This window comes from Pongo abelii, chromosome 8 (genome assembly GCF_028885655.2).
Source record: "Pongo abelii isolate AG06213 chromosome 8, NHGRI_mPonAbe1-v2.0_pri, whole genome shotgun sequence".
Lineage (NCBI taxonomy): Eukaryota > Metazoa > Chordata > Mammalia > Primates > Hominidae > Pongo > Pongo abelii.
The window spans coordinates 14,002,728-14,024,165 of NC_071993.2; the positions used below are offsets into that span (position 1 = coordinate 14,002,728).

General features: G+C 42.9%; 1 protein-coding gene across 18 annotated transcripts in view; it reads right to left on the reverse strand.

Moving 5' to 3' along the window:
- The window catches only part of FRMD4A (FERM domain containing 4A), a 696,296-nt gene that overhangs the window by 225,583 nt on the left and 449,275 nt on the right, over positions 1-21,438 (reverse strand). Inside the window, exon 1 of one of the 18 annotated variants that reach the window (XM_024254334.3) lies at positions 6,942-7,312. The exons of 16 other annotated variants lie outside the window; for them this stretch is intronic. The gene's annotated coding sequence lies outside the window, so the exon portion shown is untranslated. Of the gene's footprint in view, positions 1-6,941; positions 7,313-21,438 lie in introns of those variants that run through there. One more of the 18 variants, XM_063727250.1, reaches the window with a different exon arrangement.

Consider the following 21,438-nt stretch of genomic DNA (forward strand, 5'->3'; position numbering starts at 1 on the left):
GGACAAGTTACCGTTTGTCTCCATGCCCCTATCTCACATCCAAAAATAAATGGGCCGAGCCCAGTGGGGTGCTGGTGAATGTTTAACAACTGGCTTTCTGGAAGGAAAAAGCCTGATTTGTAGCATTTGCTGGAGCCTGGCATCACCCTCAAAGGAAATCCTTTGAAGAACAAGGCTTCTCATGGATGTCAACTGGTGACTGTCCTAACCATAAATTGTCCTGCTGCCCTCTAAATACCTTCACTGTGTCTGATTTCAAGCCACTGTCATGACAACACTGCTAGTAATTTCAACATACAGATACGATAGACAAACATAACCTCAAGCTCATAGAATACAGTTAAGTGCCGTAAAAATAATTAGGAAGGGATAGATTTTTATTATCTTTGTTTGTTAACACCATGTGTTTAAGCATGTGTATATAATTTCATTTTAACAATGGCTATGCTTTACAATTGGCTCCCCGCATTCCTGAAAATGTAGCAATTGGCTCTCCGAGGCTAGTATGAAATAGCTCCAACACTACTCTCTGGACCAGATGACACACAAGGTTCCTTCCTTGTATTTCTTTAGAGGAAATCCTTTAGAGAACTCAATGCCTATTTTATATGACTCTATAGTCCCCACTAAATACAGTTCTTTTCCCCTGTATTTAGCGGCCAACCGGCCACTTGAAGCAGATCTAAAGAAAGGATGCGCATGAGTAGATCCTGGCCTTGTCTCCTTGTCCAGCCTTGAGGGTCCTTCTCATAAACCTTTCCTTGAGGAAAGATAAAAAAGACAGTCTCAGATGAGACACAATCTTGCCTTTACACACTTAGCACAGTGCCTGGCCCTAAGGGAGCTCTTGTTTTAATTTAATTTTTTTTAGACAGAGTCTTGCTCTGTTGTCCAGGCTGCGGTGCAGTGATGCGATCTTAATTCACTGCAACCTCCACTTCCCAGGCTCAAGCGATACTCCCAGCTCAGCCTCCTGAGTAGCTGGGACTACAGGGCAGTCTCGTTTCTCTCATGCACCACGGGACGTACCAACTCTCCAGGCTAAGAATAACGCTGACATTTCTCAAGGCCTGTTAGGTTTGGAACTGCTATCCTGACAAGAATGAGCGTCTCTGCAAATGGAAGCAGGTGGCAGCACAGTTGCAGGCCGAAGGTGCCTACTGCACTTATGGCTCAGTCCCACCCAGTGGCCAGCCATCCTGCATCCTTCGTGACCCTCTCCTTGACCCTGAGCTCCTGGAGACCGGGATTTATGGACTGTATTGTGTTCCCCTAAAACTCATATGGCGAAGCCCTAACCCCCAATGTATTTGCAGGTAGGGCAAGATTAAATAAATAACAAGAAAAGATAGTCTCTTCTCTTCTGGTTCAACAGGGATTATTCACTTATCACCAACATATCCAAAGCTGTCATGAAATCCTATGAGAAAATTATCTTATTCCTTCCTCAAAAGAAGTCATCCCATATTTCCATCAAGTCAGGTTTTCCTTGTTTTGGGATCTAAATCAACATAGCATGTCCTGCTTACATGGGGGCTAATCTCAATATCTCTTGATTCTGAGTTGTAACAATGACTCAGCAGCCCCCAGCTCGGAGAAAAATCAAGAAAAGTTTCACATACTCCTAAACACTCCAACGAACAGATTAAAAACAGAGGAAAAACTTCAATCCACAGCCTTGCCATTCCGCACATACAAGTCAAAGCAGGCAGCTGTGGACATTTGATGAGTCCATGCAAAGTCCTTGTTCACCCGTTGAACTCCTAACTTCAGGTGTTAATTGCCTTAGTGGGAAAATGGGCTCAGATCCTGTTAGAATCCATCAGCCTTGCCCAGAGTAAGCATCTTCATTGATTTGACTTAATTTTTAAAAATCCATCAGCTTCCTTTCAATCATTCCCTAAGTTCAATGAAAGCCATTACAATTTTAAATTAGACTGAAATTGCTGCTGCTATACCAACATGTATAAATGATTCCTTCATCAAAAAAGTACACTAGAAATGTTAATTTCAAGTTTCAATAGGGCAGATAATAGCAATTGCACAGGTACTTTAGATAAAATTTTCAAGCTACACTGATTCAGTTCTCATTGGAAAGAACCTAAGGTCAATAGAGTAAAAGTTTTAAGAAGGAAAATGGTATCACATCCAGAAAGTTATGTTAAATTCTTTTAAAACTTTAATCATAGATTTGAGAAAAGTCTCGACTGAGAATAGGGGAGAGTTTTAAGAAAGAAATGCTGTTTGTTTTCTGCATCTATGAAACAGTTCTGAGCTTCGTGTTATCATAAAAGGTTAAGGGTATAAACATGCTCTTGAGTTACTCAATCACAGTCTAATAAATTTTATGAAAACAAACTGGTATCTGAAAGACATTATTGGATCAAATAAAGTTTTAATCACAGTAATAAAGAAGATGAAATGTCGCATTTTCTTGAAATATTTTCAAGCTCACAAAGTTCACACTCACACTTAAAGGTCTTCCCTGAGGTTCTCATTTTCATCTGAAAAAAATAATCCTCATTACATAAAACAATCTCACCTTATCTGCTCAGCAATTTAAGGAAGTAACTATTTATCACGATGTTAGTATCCACCCTAGGTCTTTCACTTTCTTTCCTCTTCTCAACAGTAATTCCTGGGAAATTTACAAACATGCTCCGTATTTTAATGCCTCCCTGTAGAAAGCAAAATGTCTCTGCAAACAGCACAGAGAAGTGTCTAAACAGACTCACCTTTGAATCGTCATGTTTTTGAAGGTACAGCTTTCTTTGGACAGCATTGCTGCGGTTTATTTTTCAAAAGGGAGCACCTGCCTGTTGTTCCATACTCAAGTAAGATCAGAGTATCCTGTTCTTATCACCAGTTCTGAAAACTTCACCATTCTGGGTGTGTACAAAGAAAGAATTGACATCTGTAGCTTTGTCTGGCTTGCCAGACACTCTGAAATTTTCTTTTCAATACTAACAATTGTGAAACAATACTGCTTTCCCTTGTTTTTTTTTTGTTTTTGTTTTTTTGTTTTGTTTTGTTTTTTTTTCATTTCCAGCTGTTCAGACACTATTGGAGCCCTGGCATCACCCTCAAAGGAAATCCTTTGGAGAACAAGGCTTCTCATAGATGTCAACTGGCAACCATTCCAATAATCAACTGCCTTGCTACGATACAATTCTAGCCCAAGCAGAGGCCTGCCAAGTGCCCTGTGATTCTAAAGGAAATATGAAAAAGTGTTATTTTGAAAGTAAGTGTCTGCCCCAATTTATCCAACTTTGTTGCTAAGGTACACTCTGACATGAAGACTGTGCAGAAACATGTAAACACATTTATGATACTAGCTTCAGTGACCACAGCAGACTATCAATTGATACGTATCCTGGCCTGGCACGGTGGCTCACGCCTGTAATCCTAGCCCTTTGGGAGGCCGAGGCAGGTGGATTGCCTCAGCTCAGGACTTAGGGACCAACCTGGGCAACATGGCAAAACCACGTCTCTACTAAAAATACAAAAAAAAATTAGCTGGGCATGGTGGTGCACACCTGTAGTCCCAGCTACTTGGGAGGCTGAGGCACTAGAATTGCTTGAACCCAGGAGGTGGTGGTTGCAGTGAGCCAAGATTGCGCCACTGTATTCTAGCCTGGGTGACAGTGAGACTCTGTCTCAAAAAATAAAAATAAAAAAATTAAATGATATATATCCTAATTGTCATGCACGTGGACAGGGATTAAGAGGCAAAAACAAAAATATAGGAGTAGATGTGCAACGGTATTAGGCTTCTGGGTGGTTTACCCCACTCCACCTCACCCAAATATGACTTAACATGTTACTTTTTTTTTCAGTTAAAAAAGTGTAAAAAAGAAACTTTATCTAGAAAGATGAATGACCCTATTTGAGGTCAAGCATAGGAAATAGAGAACGAGCAGTTTCTTTCCCAGCAAATTTTAGATTGACTATCTTTTTAACATATGAAATCAAATATTAATAGACAAATGACAATGAGTTGTCACATGAGCCAGAATACTTAAGACTGAACACCTGACACATTCTCACCCCGCAGACAGAATTAATGGGAAGCCAGGCTAAGCTCAGTGGCTCAGGACTATAATCTCAACTCTTTGGGAGGCCAAGGAGGGAGGATCATTTGAGGCCAGGAGTTTGAGATCAGCCTGGGCAACAGAGCAAGACCCCATCTCTACAAAAAAATAAAAAAATTAGCCAGGCGTGGGGTGCACACCTGTAGCCCCATCTACTCCAGAGGCTGAGGCAGGAGGACTGCTTGAGCCCAGGAGTTGGAGGCTGCAGTGAGCTATGATCCTGCCACTGCTCTCTAGCTTGGCCTACAGAGTGAGACCGTATCCCTAAGAAAAAAAAAAAAAAAAAAAAAGAATTAATGGGAAGTCCATTTTGATCAGAAGTACTTTTGAGAGTGCAGATTTTGGAAAGAGGGATTTATAAATATATATTTTTTAGTGTATCTGTCTACAATAGCCTGATATATTATTAAAGGCAGGAGGAATAATTGTTCATATGTAGCAGGGGAGTCTCCGCTATGAGGCCTTACTGAAATAACAAGCAATAACAAATGGTGATTTCAGGATGCCTTGTAATATGGAGAGGTGCAGGGTACCCAGATCAGAGTTGGAATTTAATGTTTCTCGTTTAGGCTTAGATTGGAAACAGTCATAGGACAGCAACTCTGGAACATTCTGCTGCCCACATCACACAGGGACACGGAAGGTAACAGAATTTAAGGTTTGGCAAAGTCTTCTCTCTCTCTCTGTGTGAGATGGAGTCTCATTTTGTTGCCCAGGCTGGAGTGCAGTGGCACGATCTCAGCTCACTGCAACCTCCGCCTCCGGGGTTCAAGCGATTCTCCTGCCTCAGCCTCCCGAATAGCTGGGATTACAGGTGCCTGCCAACACGCTCAGCTAATTTTTGTATTTTTAGTAGAGATGGGGTTTCACCATGTTGGCCAGGCTGGTCTTGAACTCCTGGCCTCACGTGATGCTTCCGCCTTGGCCTCCCAAAGTGCTAGCATTGCAGGCATGAGCCACCATGCCCCACCATAGCAAAGCCATTTCTTAAAGACAGCGTAAATATTTTGAGTCAAAAAAAAAAAAAAAAGAAAAGAAAACCAAATATGTCTTACTAAGAATAGTTGCTCTTTGAATTCAAAACAAAGTCAACCCTATTTGCATGTATTGCTTCCTATCACCTTTTTCTCAACATACCACCCTTCCTTCCTCTGTGTCTTTTTGGTTTAACCACTTGTTGATGTCCTCTTTCTCCCTTTTCTTTCTTGCCCTTTGCAAAATAATTTTTTTTTTTTTTTGAGACAGTGTCTGCCTCTGTCGCTCAGGCTGGAGTGAAGTGGTGCGTCCATGGTTCACTGCAACCTCTGCCTCCTGAGTTCATGCGATTCTCCTGCCTCAGCCTCACGAGTAGCTGGGATTACAGGTACCCGCCACCATGCCCAGCTAATTTTTTGTATTTTTAGTAGAGATGGGGTTTCACAATGTTGACCAGGCTGGTCGCGAACTCCTGACCTCAGGTGATCCACCCACCTTGGCCTCCCAAAATGCTGGGATTACAGGCGTGAGCCACCGCACCTGGCCTGCAAAATAATTTCTATGCCATGGTATATGCCTGTGCAGGAGGAGCTGAGAAGAAAGAATCTTAGTTCCACTGTTTAGAAGGTTTTTGTTTCATTTTGGTTTTTATTTATTTCTTTGAGAAAGGGTCTTGGTCTGTTGCCCAGGCTGGTGTGCAATGGTGTGATCTTGGCTCACTGCAGCCTCAACCTCCTGGGCTCAATTGATCCTCCTGCCTTGGCCTCCCAGACAAGCACGAGAATTACAGGAGTGATCCACCACGCCCAGCTTACTTCATCTTTTTAAGCCTTGTTCTTTGTCTGTAGAAGAGGGATAAAATAGCTTCTACCTCTTAGGAATCCTGCAATTATTAAATTAACTAATGTTTGGAAATTTCTTAGTGCTGTACCTGGTACAAAGTATATACTCATCATAATGTTAGCTGTTAATTATTATCAGTTGTATGGTTTTGGAAATACTTGATATGTGTTGAACCCATAGTCCTCGTAAGACAGGAGGTAGATATTATCAGGCTCATTTTATTTTATTTTATTTTTATAGACAGGGTTTTGCTCTGTCTCCTAGGCTGGAGTGCATTGGTGCTATCATAGTTCACTGCAGCTTCAACCTCCCAGGCTCAAGAGATCCTCCCACCTCAGCCTCCTGAGTATCTGGGACTACAGGCACACACCACCATGCCCAGCTAACTGTGTTTATTTTTTGTAGAGACACGTCTCACTATGCAAATTCTTGGACTCCAGTGACCCTCCCCACCTTAGCCTCCCAAAGTGCTGGGATTACAAACACAAGCCACCATGCCTGGCCTAGAGCATTTTTATAGAAATGTAACGCAGTTGTGCAAACTGATCCTGAGCCCAGAAAAAACATGTGTTTTTTAAAACAAAAACTAAAAAACAGTCAATTGACACGTACATTCTCTTAGTTTCCTGAGGCTAATTTACACTGAAACTATTACAGGGAAGACACTGTGGGGCGGGGCTGAGGGAGGGTACCGTGAGGGAGGAGAGCTGTTTAGTGAGATGTTCACAGGCCCTGCCAAAACATTTTTTTAGTCTAGTTACCAATTGCCTACTCGTTGACGTCGCTGTGAAAAGCAAGCCACCAAGTTGTTTCTGATATTCATTTTTGAGACAATAAATTTACAAGACAATAAAATCAGCAATATTAATGACTCACTAGAATTGCACAAAACAAAGAATTAACCTTCCAAGACATGCTTCAGTCAGGAGAATTACCAATACTCCCCAAACCACCTGAAATGCTACCCTTTAAAACTTAGTCATCAGACAGAAAATTCAGATTTCAAAAGCCAAGGCCCTACCAGTGACTTACCGCTGACAGCACGTCTTCTCCGAGCACAGTCCCTTAAACCACAGGACACCCTGAGGATGTCGGATGCGGGACAGCAGCCCCTCATGATGTGACCTCTGACCCAGGCTGTTGTGTGGCTCAGAAGGAAATTCCAAGGCCATGACTACAACTTCCCGGCACAAGCCATTGTTGGTGCTCCCGGGTACTGGGTCACCTCAAGGGCCACATCCTTCTCTCCACTTCAGTTTCCTTCACAGAAAAATGAAGACTCAAAGTCCAACCTAGGTACCCAAACATTGCAAGACCACAAAATCTCAATCGTCATAAAGGACATCACAGCCAGGAGGCGATGAATGAATGCCATGCAGTTACAGCAACCTCAAGAAATTTACAGGAAATACACACATGGAAAGAAAGGACTTCAGGCAATTTAAAATTTGTTAAAAATATTAATCCCTGCCCTGTAATCCCAGCGCTTTGGGAGGCCAAGGTGGGCAGATCACTTGAGGTCAAGATCAGCCTGGCCAACATGGTGAAACCTCGTCTCTACTAAAAATACAAAAATTAGCCAGGTGTGTTAGCACCTGTAATCCCAACTACTGGGGAGGATGAGGCAGGAGAATCACTTGAACCCAGGAGGCGGAGGTTGCAGTGAGCTGACAGTGGGCCACTGCACTCCAGCCTGGGCAACAGAGTGAAACTCTGTCTCAAAAAACAAACAATCAAAAAAATTAGATACATACAGATAGTGGAATGGTTACTACAGTGGAGTCGGTTAATATATCTATCATCTCACATGGTTACTTTTTTTGTGGGACTAGAGCTGCTAAAATCTATTTATGTAACAAAAAACCCTAACACAATACAATTTTAACTTTAGTCCTCATGTTGTACATTACATCTCTAGACTTGTTCATCCTCCTTATCTACTGTGGTTCTGTATGTATTACACATCTATGGGTATCCAATAGCATTATGATGTAAACTTCAAATATACACAATCATATTTTTTGTTTGTTTTTTTGTTTTATGTTTTTGAAACAGGGTCTCACTTTGTGGTCCCAGCTGGAGTTCAGTGGCATGATCACAGCTCACTGCAACCTCTGCCTTCCTAGGGCTCAAGAGATTCTCCCACCTCAGCCTCCCAAGTAGCTGGGATTACAGATGTGCACCTCCACACAGGGCTAATTTTTGTATTTTTTGTAGATATGGGGACTCGCCATGTTGTCTAGGCTGCTCTTGAACTCCTGGGTTCAAGTGATCTTCCCACCACAGCCTCCCAAAGTTCTGGGATTACAGCTGTGAGCCACCACTTTCAGCCCATATAGATATATATGTAATATATATAAAATAATATAATATATTATATATAATAAATATAATAATATATAATATACAATTATATTATATAATCATATATTATATTATATATCATATATAATATATAATTATATATGATATAATATAATATATAATTATATATCAGGATATATAATATAATTATATGCTATAATATAATTATATGATTTATAATATAATATTATATGATATAATATAATTATATTTAATTTATTATATATTATATATTATTTATTATATATTATATTATTTATTATTTGTTATATTATATATTATATATTAATTATATATATTTATTATGTATTATATGTCATATAATTATATAATATATCATATACTATATATTATATGATATATGATATATATCATATATGATATATGATATATGATATATAATACATTATATGATATATATGATATATTATATGATCTATAATACATAATAAATATGATACATAATAATATGTATACATAATACATAATACATATACATAATACATATGTATTATGTATACATAATACATAATACATAATATATGTACATAATATATGTACATAATACATAATACATAATACATAATAAATATGTATAATAAATAATATGTAATATATAATATAATATATAATAAATAATATATAATACACAATAAATAATAAATAATATAATATAATATAGAATAAATAATATATGTGTTTATTAATTCATCTATCTGGGCATGGTGGCTCACCCTTGTAATCCCAGCTACCTAGGAAGCTAAGGCAGAAGGATTGCTTGAGCCCAGGAGTTCGAGACCAGCCTGGGCAACATAGTGAGACCCCATCTCAAAAATAAAACTCATCAATTCCCTGTCCACGCTTCACTTATACCAGGGAAATAGCACGTATTACAACAGTGGGCAAGTGGGGTATCTGCCCAAAACCTTTAAAGGCCAAAGGTTGATTGTAATTTTTTAATACAAATTTTTATTTTATAAAAATTTTATATAATCATTTTTATTACCATTGTAATATGATTTTTATGATAATTTTTCCCTCTGGTTTATCTCTAGCTTACTTTTATTCAGTTCTCAAGTGATATCATATTGAAATAAGATGACAATGGAAGGAAAGGAGACACAGGCATGAGACACCAGAAGCCTCATTCAGAGACGATGACCTTGTTCCTATTTTGCGCTATGACCTCTGGCAAACGATTCCACCTGTCTTGATTGTGACTCTCCTGGATTTAAAAGAACACACGCAGGTGTGGCCAGGCACAGCGGCTCACTCACGTAATGCTAGCACTTTGGGAAGCAGTGGCGGGAGTATCATTTGAGCTCAGGAGTTTGAGACCTGCCTGGGCAACATGGCAAAACCCATAAACAACAATATGAAAATTAGCCGGGCATGGTGCTGTGTGCCTGTAGTCCCAGCTACTCGGGAGGCTGAGGTGGGAGGATTGCCTGAGCCCAAGAGGCAGAAATTGCAGTGAACTGAGATCAGGCCACTGCACTCCAGCCTGGGCAACCGAGAGAGATCCTGTCTCAAAAAACAAAAAACAAAACACATGCAGGTGTGTCCTTCAGGTTCTTGGCTGCTGGATACAGCTGCAGCTTATACACCAGATGGAAGTTATTAAGTGAGTGGCTCTATCAGAAACAAATTAACATGACAATATTGATGTAATAGAAAATGGAAATAGCAATGCATTCTTCAAAGCTCAACCCTCTGCGGGTTTGCACTTAAAGTCATAACCCGGGCTGGTGTTTTACTTGCGGATCTTTGGAAAGCTCATCCTAGTGACGCTGCTGCTGCTGCTCCTGCAGCAAAAGGAAATTCGGTTTTCTCTGATAATGCAAAAGAGAAGTCCTGGTGTGGGGACCCAGCGGTCTATGTGATTCAAGCCACAAGTCCTCCAGGCCGAGCAATTAACCATCTCCACATGATGCTACAGGGCAGCGTGTCAGAAAACATTAATAATCAGTCTCTGGCCCTAAAGTGTAGATGACGAGGCGTGGACCCAGGCAGGTAAGAGGCTGGTACAACAGGAAGCTCTCCTGAGGGCGTTATGGCACCTCGCTGAAGAGGAACTCCTACCCACAGCTCAGTTGTGTAATGTGGGGAGGTGGGGTGCGCTTTCCACCTTCCAACCAAACAAGCTATTGGCATGAACAAAGGACAGGTGTGACAGATGTGGAAGGCCAAGATTCTGCTGGGGTGGGTCCACAATCACCCTTCTCACGCCTGGCAGCCAACGCTCTGACTACAATGACAAGGGCAGATGGATGCTGGAAGACGCAATGGCATGGGCCCCAGGGTTAGGTCCTGCACCATGGACACCATACTGGGGAGCACAGGGCAGAAGCCGCTCACAGGTGGCAGGCAGGTGCACAAAGGTCTCCAGGCTCCTGGTGGGCAGCAGCGCTTTCTGGGTGACATCCAACTAGCTGGACCCCTAAAATTTGAAACAACATGTTTCCTCCTAGGTTCTACCACTGCTAGAGTGTCTTCTGAAAATGGGATTTTCTTTACCTCCATTTCGAGTACATTATCAGGATTTTAACCCACTATTCTACCAGAAATACACACAATTAGGAAGATTTATTCACAAGCCCTCATTTACAACACAACTGCGGTTTTACTTTTCACCCAAGCCTGGAAACAGATATCTTTGGTTCTGCAACTGAAGCAACCAGAGTCTCTGAAAAGCCACAGAGCCTTAATCCTACTGAGCACTGGATTGTATTATTATTATTAATCATTATTATTAGGAGAGGGGTTGGGGAAGGGAATAGAGCCTAATCCTTACAAAGGAAAGGGAGCTGGAATCTGGATCAGAGAGGGAGTGCTGTGCAGTCTGAACAGAGGCAGAGGCTAATGGGAACAGAGATGGGAGGCAGAGAGCAGCCCTTGGGCAGATCTGGACAGAGGCCTGAATGCCCCAGAGGCCAGTACTGCTGTGGGTGTAGAGTGAGATTCTTCCTTCTTTACATATTGCTGCTAGCATCTGTGAAAGGCAACTGTCTGAACATGGATAACAGGCTCTCTGACATCGGCCTCACCTCACCAGATCCCTTTTTTTTCAAATACTCTCCTTCCCACTGCTCCTCTCAGTTTCAAGACTGGGCCATCCGGGACTTTTAGAATCTGTTCCTCCGAGGACCACCCTCTCCCTTGCCGTGGGGCCTGGCCCGTGCTGTTACCTTTGCTTGGAGGCACATTTTTCACTCAAAGTCCAAAGCCCATCGCTGTGGTCTTCTCTACGCCATGCATTCAGCCTGGTGCTGGGGACACAGGTGACCCAAGGAGCCGTGGTCCTGTTTCTTGCTGATTACTGGCTTGAGAGAAAGATGCCACATACTTTCTCCTCCCAAGAGGCATGTCCACAGCACTATCTGGCAGCTACCCTGGGCTGTCACGCTCTGTCCTCCCCTCCCCTCCTGCTAGGACACCTAACATCAAGACCGTGCTGTGTTGCCGCCCCTGCCATCATGCCAGCTCCCGAGTCTCAGTGAGGCTGAGGACACTCCGGAACGAGAGGCAAGCCCATGTGGGAGATGACTGGACCCATCTTCATTCAATGTTCAGTTACTGATAACAATAGAACTCAACTCCGCGCAATTTACATTGACATATCACGCCTTAGGCGGGAAGGAGAGCAGCTCGAGGGGAAAGCTGCCATTGTAAAGAAGTCATCCAGCCTTCTGTTCCAGAAAATCCAGCACAGCATCACGGTGCAGGACCGTCAGCTCACACCAGCTAATTGCATCCTCAGCATGGTTGTGGGCCAGTCAAATGCCAGTGAAGACCCCATTATGGGGCTCCACCAGATGTTCCTATGAAAGGACATCACGGATGCTTGGGTTCGCCCTGATGACAGACATGTTCAGGCCTGCCCTGCACGACTTCACTGACCTCCTCCCAGCCAGGCACTCATGCTGTTTCTTCTTCCCTTGTCTTCCCAATACTATTCATGCTTCTGCAGACACACCAGATACTATACACAAATGCACAGGGCTGTGTGGGGGCGGATACAGCGCACTGTTGCCACCAAGGTGTCCTGCATGATGTCTGGATACTGGACCGGCGGCCTCTAACAGGAAGAGTTTGTGTTGTGCCAGTGCACGCCTTGGAAAGGTTGTTCTTTTTTTAAAAAAATCTGACAAGTTGCTCTAGTAACCCAAAGAAGTGAAGGAGAAACCAGCTGCCCCACTGGGCAGATACTGATTTGTGCAGAATCCGTTTCAATGCCTCATGAAACAATAAAACCACGAACATCTTCCTTAAAAAAATAAAGACCACCTCACCTTACCCTTCCCCAGGTTTAGCTTTGTACAAAAGACTGAGGAAGCCGCTGACTCTGCTGGGTTCTCCCTGCTCTGCCACTCCAGGCCTTCTCCAGGCCCGGCCTGCAGAGAAGGGCATGGGGGACAGCCAGGGGGGCTCTAAACAGCTGTTAGATCCTCTTGGATCTCGCAGACTCAGTGGCCTGCTGGGGATGCCAAGAGTGGGGAGGAGGCTCCAGGCACACATCCCACTCCTGTCCTCCAGCTACCTGGGGACCCAGAGGACTGAGCCACACACTGTGCCTCCCTTGCTGCCCTCCCTGGGCCACACCGCCGGGGCTTATGGTGGGTCAGAGCCAGGCTCCAGAGCTCGGCCACCAGGGGTTGTGGCTTATCCTGGCTTCACCACTTCCTAGCTGAGTGTGATCCTCCAGAAGTTACTTCACCAATGTGGCCTCCTTCCCTAATCTATAAAACGGAGATGAGAGCAATACCTACCTTGTAGAGTTGTGACGAGGAACAAATAAGTCAAAACACATAAAAAGTGCAGAACACCGAATGCTGAACCACTGACTGCTGCCTACACACAGTGGAGTTTGGCCCTGATCTGATGCGCTGCTCCCTGCTCCTATAGGAAGGCCCCTGGGTGCTACGGGTCTCTGTCCCCTCATGCCAGGTCTCCTGTGGCTCTGGATGGGTGAGGAGGCTAATTCTGGGCAGGCGGCATTGGGATGGCTGTCCTCAGGGACTGAGCAAGTGCCAGGCCTTCACAAAATGAAGCTCTGGGGGCGCTGGTCATTTGTAGAGGAGGGTACTTCGTTCAGACAGGAGGCTTGGAAGCCCAGCTCTTTTTCCCAGTAACCGGTTCCCAGGGCCATCCTGTGCCACCCGCAATCATTACATTGAGAGCAGATGTAAGGAATACAGGAGCTGGCCTAAGAAAGGAGGTTTAGGAATACCCATGTACGATGTGTGGGAAAATGTCCAGGTTCTTATGCACGCACGTAATTCTTATTCACAGCACATGCGTTCAGGCAGACGTTCTGCAAGGGCAGCTGGGAGAGGTGTAAACCCCAAAGAAACAGAACATGCAAGAAGCAGCCAGAACGTACACACCCACCTAACATCCAACTGTTCCCTGGGGGAACAGTGAGGAAAGATGGAAAATAACACCTGTTCTCTGCCACATGGAGCTCTGGCTTCAGTATGAGTGACAGAGGTTGTTTATATGTTTGTCTGTTTGTTTGTTTGTTTGTTTGGGGGTAGAATGAGAGGCTTTTTTTCAAAGGGAAAGGCAAATATCTACCTTTTCTTTTGTTTTGATAACTGTACTTGGAATTTTTAGAGTAGAAAATGATAGTTAGATGGAGCCTGGGCGCAGTGACTCATACCTGTAATCCCAGCACTTTGGGAGGCGGAGGGGGGCAGATCAGCTGAGGCCAGGAGTTCAAGACCAGCCCAGCCAACATGGCGAAATGTCATCTCTACCAAAAATACAAAAATTAGTCGGGCATGGTGGTGAACAACTATAGTCCTAGCTACTTGGGAGGCTGAGGCAGACGAATCACTTGAACCCAGGAGGTGGAAGCTGCAGTGAGCCTAGATCACGCCACTGCACTCCAGCCTGGGTGAAAAGAGTGAGACTCTGTCTCAAAAAAAAAAGAAAAAAGGAAAAAAATAGAATAGTTAGATGGAGACCACAGAAAGACAGTTTTTAAAAGCCTAGAAAAAAAGATAAGGCTGAAAAAAAAAAAAAAAGATAAGTTTGACTCTCTGGATCTAAAAAAATATAGTTTGTATGGGATGGTGACTTTAAACATAAAATTTTGATCACATGATAAAAATAAAATTAAATGAGGAAGTGAAGATTGAGACATGAAGAACACAGGGTGTGTGCTGGAGAACTCGCAAAGGAGGCTAGACTGCAGTAGAACAAAGTGTGGAGGGCACACAACGTACGAGAAATATTTCCAGCATTTTTCGTGCACTACAAGTTTACAGGGAGAGAGTTGGAAAGCTGACGCAGATATTTATTTATTTAAATTAATTAATTTATTTTTGAGACAGAGTCTCGCTCTGTCGCCCAGGCTGGAGTACGATGGTGCGATCTCAGCTCACTGCAATCTCTCTCTCCCAGGTTCAAGTGATTCTTGTGCCTCAGCCTCCTGAGTAGCTGGGATTACAGGCACCAGCCACCATGCCCCACTAATTTTTGTATTTTTAGTAGAGACAGAGTTTCACCATGTTGGCCAGGCTGGTCTTGAACTCCTGACCTCTGGTGATCTGTCCACCTCAGCCTCCCAAAGTGCTGAGATTACAGGCTGAGCCACTGTGCCTAGTCATGACACTGATATTTAAAACAAGGAAAGTCTAAGGACAATAAAAGAACCTTTAAAGATATGTTCAAAGCAAGAAGAGCAAGGAAGGGAATGAAAATATTGTTTGAAGCAAGTAGATGCTGGTTGGGTGCGGTGGTTCATGCCTGTAATCCCAGACTTTGGGAGGCCGAGGCAGATGGATCACCAGAGGTCAGGAGTTGAGACCAGCCTAGCCAACATGGTGAAACCTCGTCTCTACTAAAAATACAAAAATTAACTGGGCTTGTTGGCACACGTCTGTAGTCCCGGCTGCTTGGGAGGCTGAGGCAGGAGAATCGCTTGAACCTGCCAGGCGGAGGTTGTGGTGAGCCGAGATTGCACCACTGCACTCCAGCCTGGGCGACAGAGTGAGACACTGTCTCAAAAAGAGGAATTGCTGAACAATTCAGCTTCTGTTTGTTTCACTCTTCTCAATCAAGAGGGAAATGAAAGGAATATAAATGAACTGCACCCTTTCCCCATAATAAATCCCAGGTAGTTTATAAAGTTAAATTTTAAAACCAGGTAGATGATTATTTATCATGCTTCTCTAAGCCTAAAAGCAGTGAATGAGCCAAAAAGGAAAAAATTATAGATTTGACTACCATAAAAATCATTCTAAAAAATAAATTATACTCCACAAGGCCCCATAAGCAAAAGTAAAAAGTTAATGTAAATTTCAGGAAGGCATTGTAACAACTATAATGGGAATTACTATATTAAAGATAAAATCATTTAATTAGTAGATAATTACAACTTAATTAGAAGACCACTAACACCTTCCAAGAAATAGAATGCAAACAGCTAAAAAGTTCAGATCCTTGGGCTCTGTCATTTCTTTTCTAGGAATTTTCCCCATTGAAACGAGAGAAATAGAATAAAGAATTATTCATAGTAATGTTCACCACAATGTGTTCACTCAAGTGCTTATGGCATCTTTATTATGTGCCAGGGATCTTATTAGATATATAATGATGAATGTGATTTTTGCTCCTATACTTAAGGAACTTCTATGTCCCGTAGAGGAAATATCCAAGTTAACAGGCAGTTGCAGAGTGATCAGTGTGACTACAGGGGTGAGTATAAGATGCTATGGGATGGGGATGGGGGGACACCCTAACTCACACCTGGTGGATCCGTCAATACCCCAGGGAAGGAGTGATATCTGCAGAACACAGCAACATGAGGTCAGAAGGGATGAAATGGGAGAGAACACAGAATGTTCTGGAAACGTCACCCAGGCAGTGAGCTGAAGGACACAGTGGCGGATGAGAAGGAAGCAGTGAGAAATACAGCTGGACACCGTCTTTATGAAAACAAAGAAGGGGGAGCTAATCGTCTGAGTGAGAATGGCTAAATCGCTTGAAATAGGAAATAGCCACTGAGCACTGTTTTCAAGTCAATTTCGTCACGAGGCCAAAATGAGGGGAGTCTGGAGACAGGGTTGCAACGGCAAGATCTACAAGCACTTGGAAAACTGCAAAGTGATATTAAAGTAGAACTTGTTTTCCTCAATCCATGTATTTCCCCCCAGTGATTGATAAATGGACACAGAAGGCATGCATATCACATTTACAGAGGGCAAAGAGGTTCGGATGGAAGCTTCAAATGTAAAAGTTGGGGTCATATTGTTTACGGTTTTGTGTCCTACTCTTCACGCACGTGCTAGAAGCACAGCATTGGAATAAGGGAATTAAGAGGTGCCCTGCATTCTGCTATGGTTAAACCACTTCTGGAAATCTGTATTCAATTGTGGGTACTATATTTTACACAAGAAATGAAAGAAACGGGAGAAAGACCAAAGAAGGATAACTAGACCGGGTGAAGGTCCAGAAACCAGTACTTCTGAGGACTGAGGGAAAAGCTGCATCGGTGGCCTACACATCAAAAGCTCTAGTGGTAGCATGACCATACAACCTATTGGCCATACCAGATACTTGTGAGTCAAAAGGGAGGCTATTATTGATTATATAGAGAGAACAGGTATAAACTAGGACTGTCCTGGGCTTACCCAAATGGGGGTTCGGGGGGACTTGCTAATCTGATGTGTATAAAGTGAAGGCGGGTTAACTTTGCTTGGGTGGGCAAAAAATAGACCCAATGAGTGGAAATTCCAGAAGATACATTCGGATTCAATAGAAGGAAGAACTTTTGAACAAGTATCATTGTTCAAAATGGAATAGGTTGCCCCATTATCACTTCAAATCATCAGGAAGGGACCAGAGACTTTAGCAAGGGAAGTTGTTGAAAGGATTACAGAACTCAGGGACAGATGGACTCTAAGATCCCTTCTCTCCCTCTCCAATAAGTTGTGTTGTGTAAGACATGGATATATAGGCACAGCTAGAAACAAAGAGTTCCAAGAAAATATATTCATTCTGATAGCTGATGTATTTACTTGTGATGTTTCCTTGGTACAATATTACATGTGGTTTGGTGAAACAAAATTTTACAACATTCACTCAGTGCTTCAGAAGGCTTACAAAAATTTCAGTACAGACTGATAGGCAGAAATACATTTTTCTACTTTTTGATGCTACCAATTTTTCTCGTATAAACGTGTGGTTGAACATCCTCTATTTAAAATGTAATGCTGTGCAAAAGAGTTACAGGCATTTTGGTAGAGAATTCATGTGCTCAGTAACCAAGAACCTTAATAATATTTTCTGGTAACATGAATTTGCCTACTTTGTTTCAGTGTCCAGTTTAATCTGTCATTTTAAATGAAATTTTTAAAAAAATTTGCTTATGTTGTGATCAATGGAAGGAGACACAGTATTATTTACAACTATGGGTCTTATTATACAATAAGTTTTCACAGTTGTAAACATTTTATTGATACTAAAACAATAATATGTGTGATTAAAATAGAATGATGTGACTGCCATAACAGGCACACAATAAATATTTTATATGAATAATAAATATATATTTAAGTAGTATATATCTTTATATATATAATTTCAAGGGCAATTATGTAATATAGGTACCATACAACTTAATTTGCATTCAGTGAAATATGTTTTCATTTGCTTATTCTGTAGAAATATGTCCCAAAAGCCAGTCTCAGGAACACATGCATTATTTGTCATTCACATACCTATGCGACAAGCACAATCAGTGTGGATCTGCCCTCAGTGGTGGGTGAAGCCACATAGATAAGAGTTGGGGAATGGGCTCTCCTTGTCATAAACAATCTTCTTTGTATGTTACTATACAAAGATTATATTACTATATTTATTTGTATATTTATATATATACAAATATGTATTTGTATACAAATACATATTTGTATATTACTATACAAAGAAGATTGTCATAAACAATCTTCTTTGTATCTTACTATACAATCTTCTTCGTATATGACTATAGTCGTAATCTCCATTGCCTCCCAGGGAGGTGTGGAGCAGAAAATAGTATTCTAGACCATCTGCAAGTTTTCTAAATTCCACCCTTGGGTCTTTGGTGGCTCTTGACATACAGTGACTAACTATGAAGTTAGTATGTCCTGCCGGGCCACCTGCTTTGCTAAACCTGTGTTGGATACAAAGCACTCCTGTACTAAGTGCCTGAGTCCAAGGACCACATGCTCAGATGCCAAGTCCTGCCACGTTTAGCAGGAAGCACTCCACACTGACAGCTGACTCCAGTGACACCCTTAAATCAGATCAAACTTCTAGTGGCATCACAGCAAGACACATCTGAGAAACAGGGACGCTCCAGAACTAGAGAACCACCAGTCCTACATGGAGGTCCCAGCTCCATGAGGTCAAAAAGAAGTCCCAAACCCTCCCCATTCCAATGCAGAGCTGCAGGGAGAGCTTGGGGACCCATAGTGCTTCCATGGGGGGGAAGTTTCCACAGCGACTTTGACATCCACACAGGGCAGTGCATCTGGGCTGGAGGCTGCCGCCTTTCTGTTTACATAACCAAGTACTTTGGAAAGGGTTCTGCTGGAATGTCGCTGGCAGGGACTTCTTGCTCTTGCATGAGCTGTGCTGGCAGATCCCTCCTTCCATTCTTCCTGGGGGAGGTTTTGACACTGGCTGGCTGCCCCATGAACCATCCCAGACACTTCATGGAGATCTGCCCCTGGGCGCCTGGTCCGGTGTCAGGAGCTCCCAGGAGGGGACAAGTCCTGGAGCTGCTCCCCATGTAAGCCTGGGCATGGAAGGTCAGGCCCGAGAAGGGTGGAAAGAGTGAGGGAGAGGACTCCCAAACCCAAAAGTCTCCCCACCCCCGTCTTCATCAAGCCTCTTGGTGGAAATGCTGTCACAGACAGTAACGTAGCACCTTACGATGCAATGGCCCCGGCAAATGAGAGTCTAAATATATCCAGGGTGCATATCATTAGTGAGCAGTTACAGAAATAAAGATGTTATGTTGTATCTGTTAGTCAAATCAAAAATTCTAATTGGACACAGAACAATTTCTCAAAGCTTTCAGCAGGAGGTAATTACTGTGTTGACTACTTGTAGCAAAAAAAAAAAAAAAAAAAAAAAAAAGCTGAAATAGAGCCTAGTGTTTGGGCTGTTTCCATGAAAGAAGGAAGGAGAGAGATGTTTTTGCCTGGATCTGCGCTGATTAAAAGCTGGCTGGGCTCCTGATCTTTGCGCCTTCCCGGTTTAACCAGTGACACTGGTGGAAGCAGCTCACCATGTCACACCAAACCCTTTGATAACCAAAGTGCAGTGTATTTTTAGCAAAACCTTCAGAAAAGACCTGGAAATAAAGCCGAGCACGGTGGCTCTCGCCTGTAATCCCAGCACTTTGGGAGGCCGAGGCGGGCAGATCACCTGAGGTCAGGAGTTTGAAAACAGCCTGGCCAACATGGCAAAACGTTGCCTCTACTAAAAATACAAAAATTAGCCAGGCATGCTGGTGAGCATCTGTAATCCCAGCTACTCGGGAGGCTGAGGAAGAAGAATCACTTGAACCCGGGAGGCGGAGGTTGCGGTGAGCCGAGATCACGCCACTGCACTCCAGCCTGGGCGACACAGCAAGACTCCATCACAAAACATAGAAAGAAAAGAAAGAGAGAGAGAGAGATAAAGAGAGAAAGAGAGAGGGAGGGAGGGAAGGAAGGAAGGAAGGAAGGAAGGAAGGAACCTGGAAATGAGTCTGTGACTAGATAATAGTATTGGAAAGCCAGAATTTTAAATCAGGACAGACAGATGAGGCAGGGACAGTGATGACATTTTATATCCTTCCTCTTGTCTAGTCCTGAGCATCACACAAATGATTGACTAAAAGTATAAAAGTACAGAGTTACAATTTCTAATTGTGGTGATGGTTTCCCAGGTACAGTCATATATCAAGACATATCCAACAGTATATTTTAAATATGTGTAGTTTATTGTATGTCAATGATATATTAATCAATCTATTTAAATATGAGAGTTAGCACTTTGTGAGGCCAAGGCTGGAGGATTGCTTGAAGCCAAGAGATTGAGACCAGCCTGGGCAATACAGTGAGACCCCATCTCTAAAAAAAATACAAAAATTAGCCGGGTGTGGTGGTAATCCCAGTGCTTTGGCCTGGAGTTCAAAACCAGCCTAGGCAACACAGCAAGATCCCATCTCTCAAAAAAAAAAAAAAATCTTTTAAAAAACTTAGCCAGGCATGGAGGCATGTGCCTGTAGTCCCTAGTACTGAGGAGGCTGAGTTGGGAGAATCACTTGAGCCCAGGAGTTTGAGTCTGCAGTGAGCCATGATGGCACCATTGTACTCCATCCTGGGCAGCAGGGTGATACCCCATCTCCCCACAAATAAATAAAATAAAAGAGAGACATTTCTTTCACGTTACCAAAAAGACACCAACCATCAGGAGCACGACATTGAGGGTTCAATTTGTACAATGGCACATCTCAACAGAATTCTTCACACATTGAGGAATTCTTTTCTTTCCTTCCTCCTCCTCCTTCTTCTTTCTCTTGCTTTTCCTGCTCCTCCTCCCTTCTCCCTCCTCCCTCCTCCTCCTCCTCCTCCCCCTTCTCCCCCCGCTCCTTCCCCTTCCCCTTCCCCTTCTTCCTCCTCCTCCCCCTCCTCCTCCTCCTTCTTCTTCTTCTTGAGATGAGTCTCACTATGTGATCCAGGCTACTCTCAAACTCCTGGCCTCAAGCGATTCTCCCACCTCAGCCTCCCAAGTTGCTGGGATTACGGGTGTGAGCCACCACGCTTGGCCGTTTTTCATACATTATATTCTTTTCATTTGAAGTTTGATGCTTATGCATTTTCCCAGATGTCATCATACTCAGTTCTGAACCCTGGAGTTGGCAGTCTTTTGTGCTTTAAGCATCATTTGTACACGGTTGAGCTTCAACTCTGTGTCTCCACTGTGGTGTCCCCTGACCCAGGTTTGTAGAGAATTATCCACAAAACTGCCCTCTCCACACCTCACTTGGTCCCTTGTTAAACATCCCAAGCTCAGTGAGTCCCAGATGGAATTCCTGATCTCACTTTTCCCCAAATCACAGCTTCCCCTCCCAGGTAATGGTAGCTCTGCCTTGTCATCTCCATTTTCTGCTCTTTTGGCC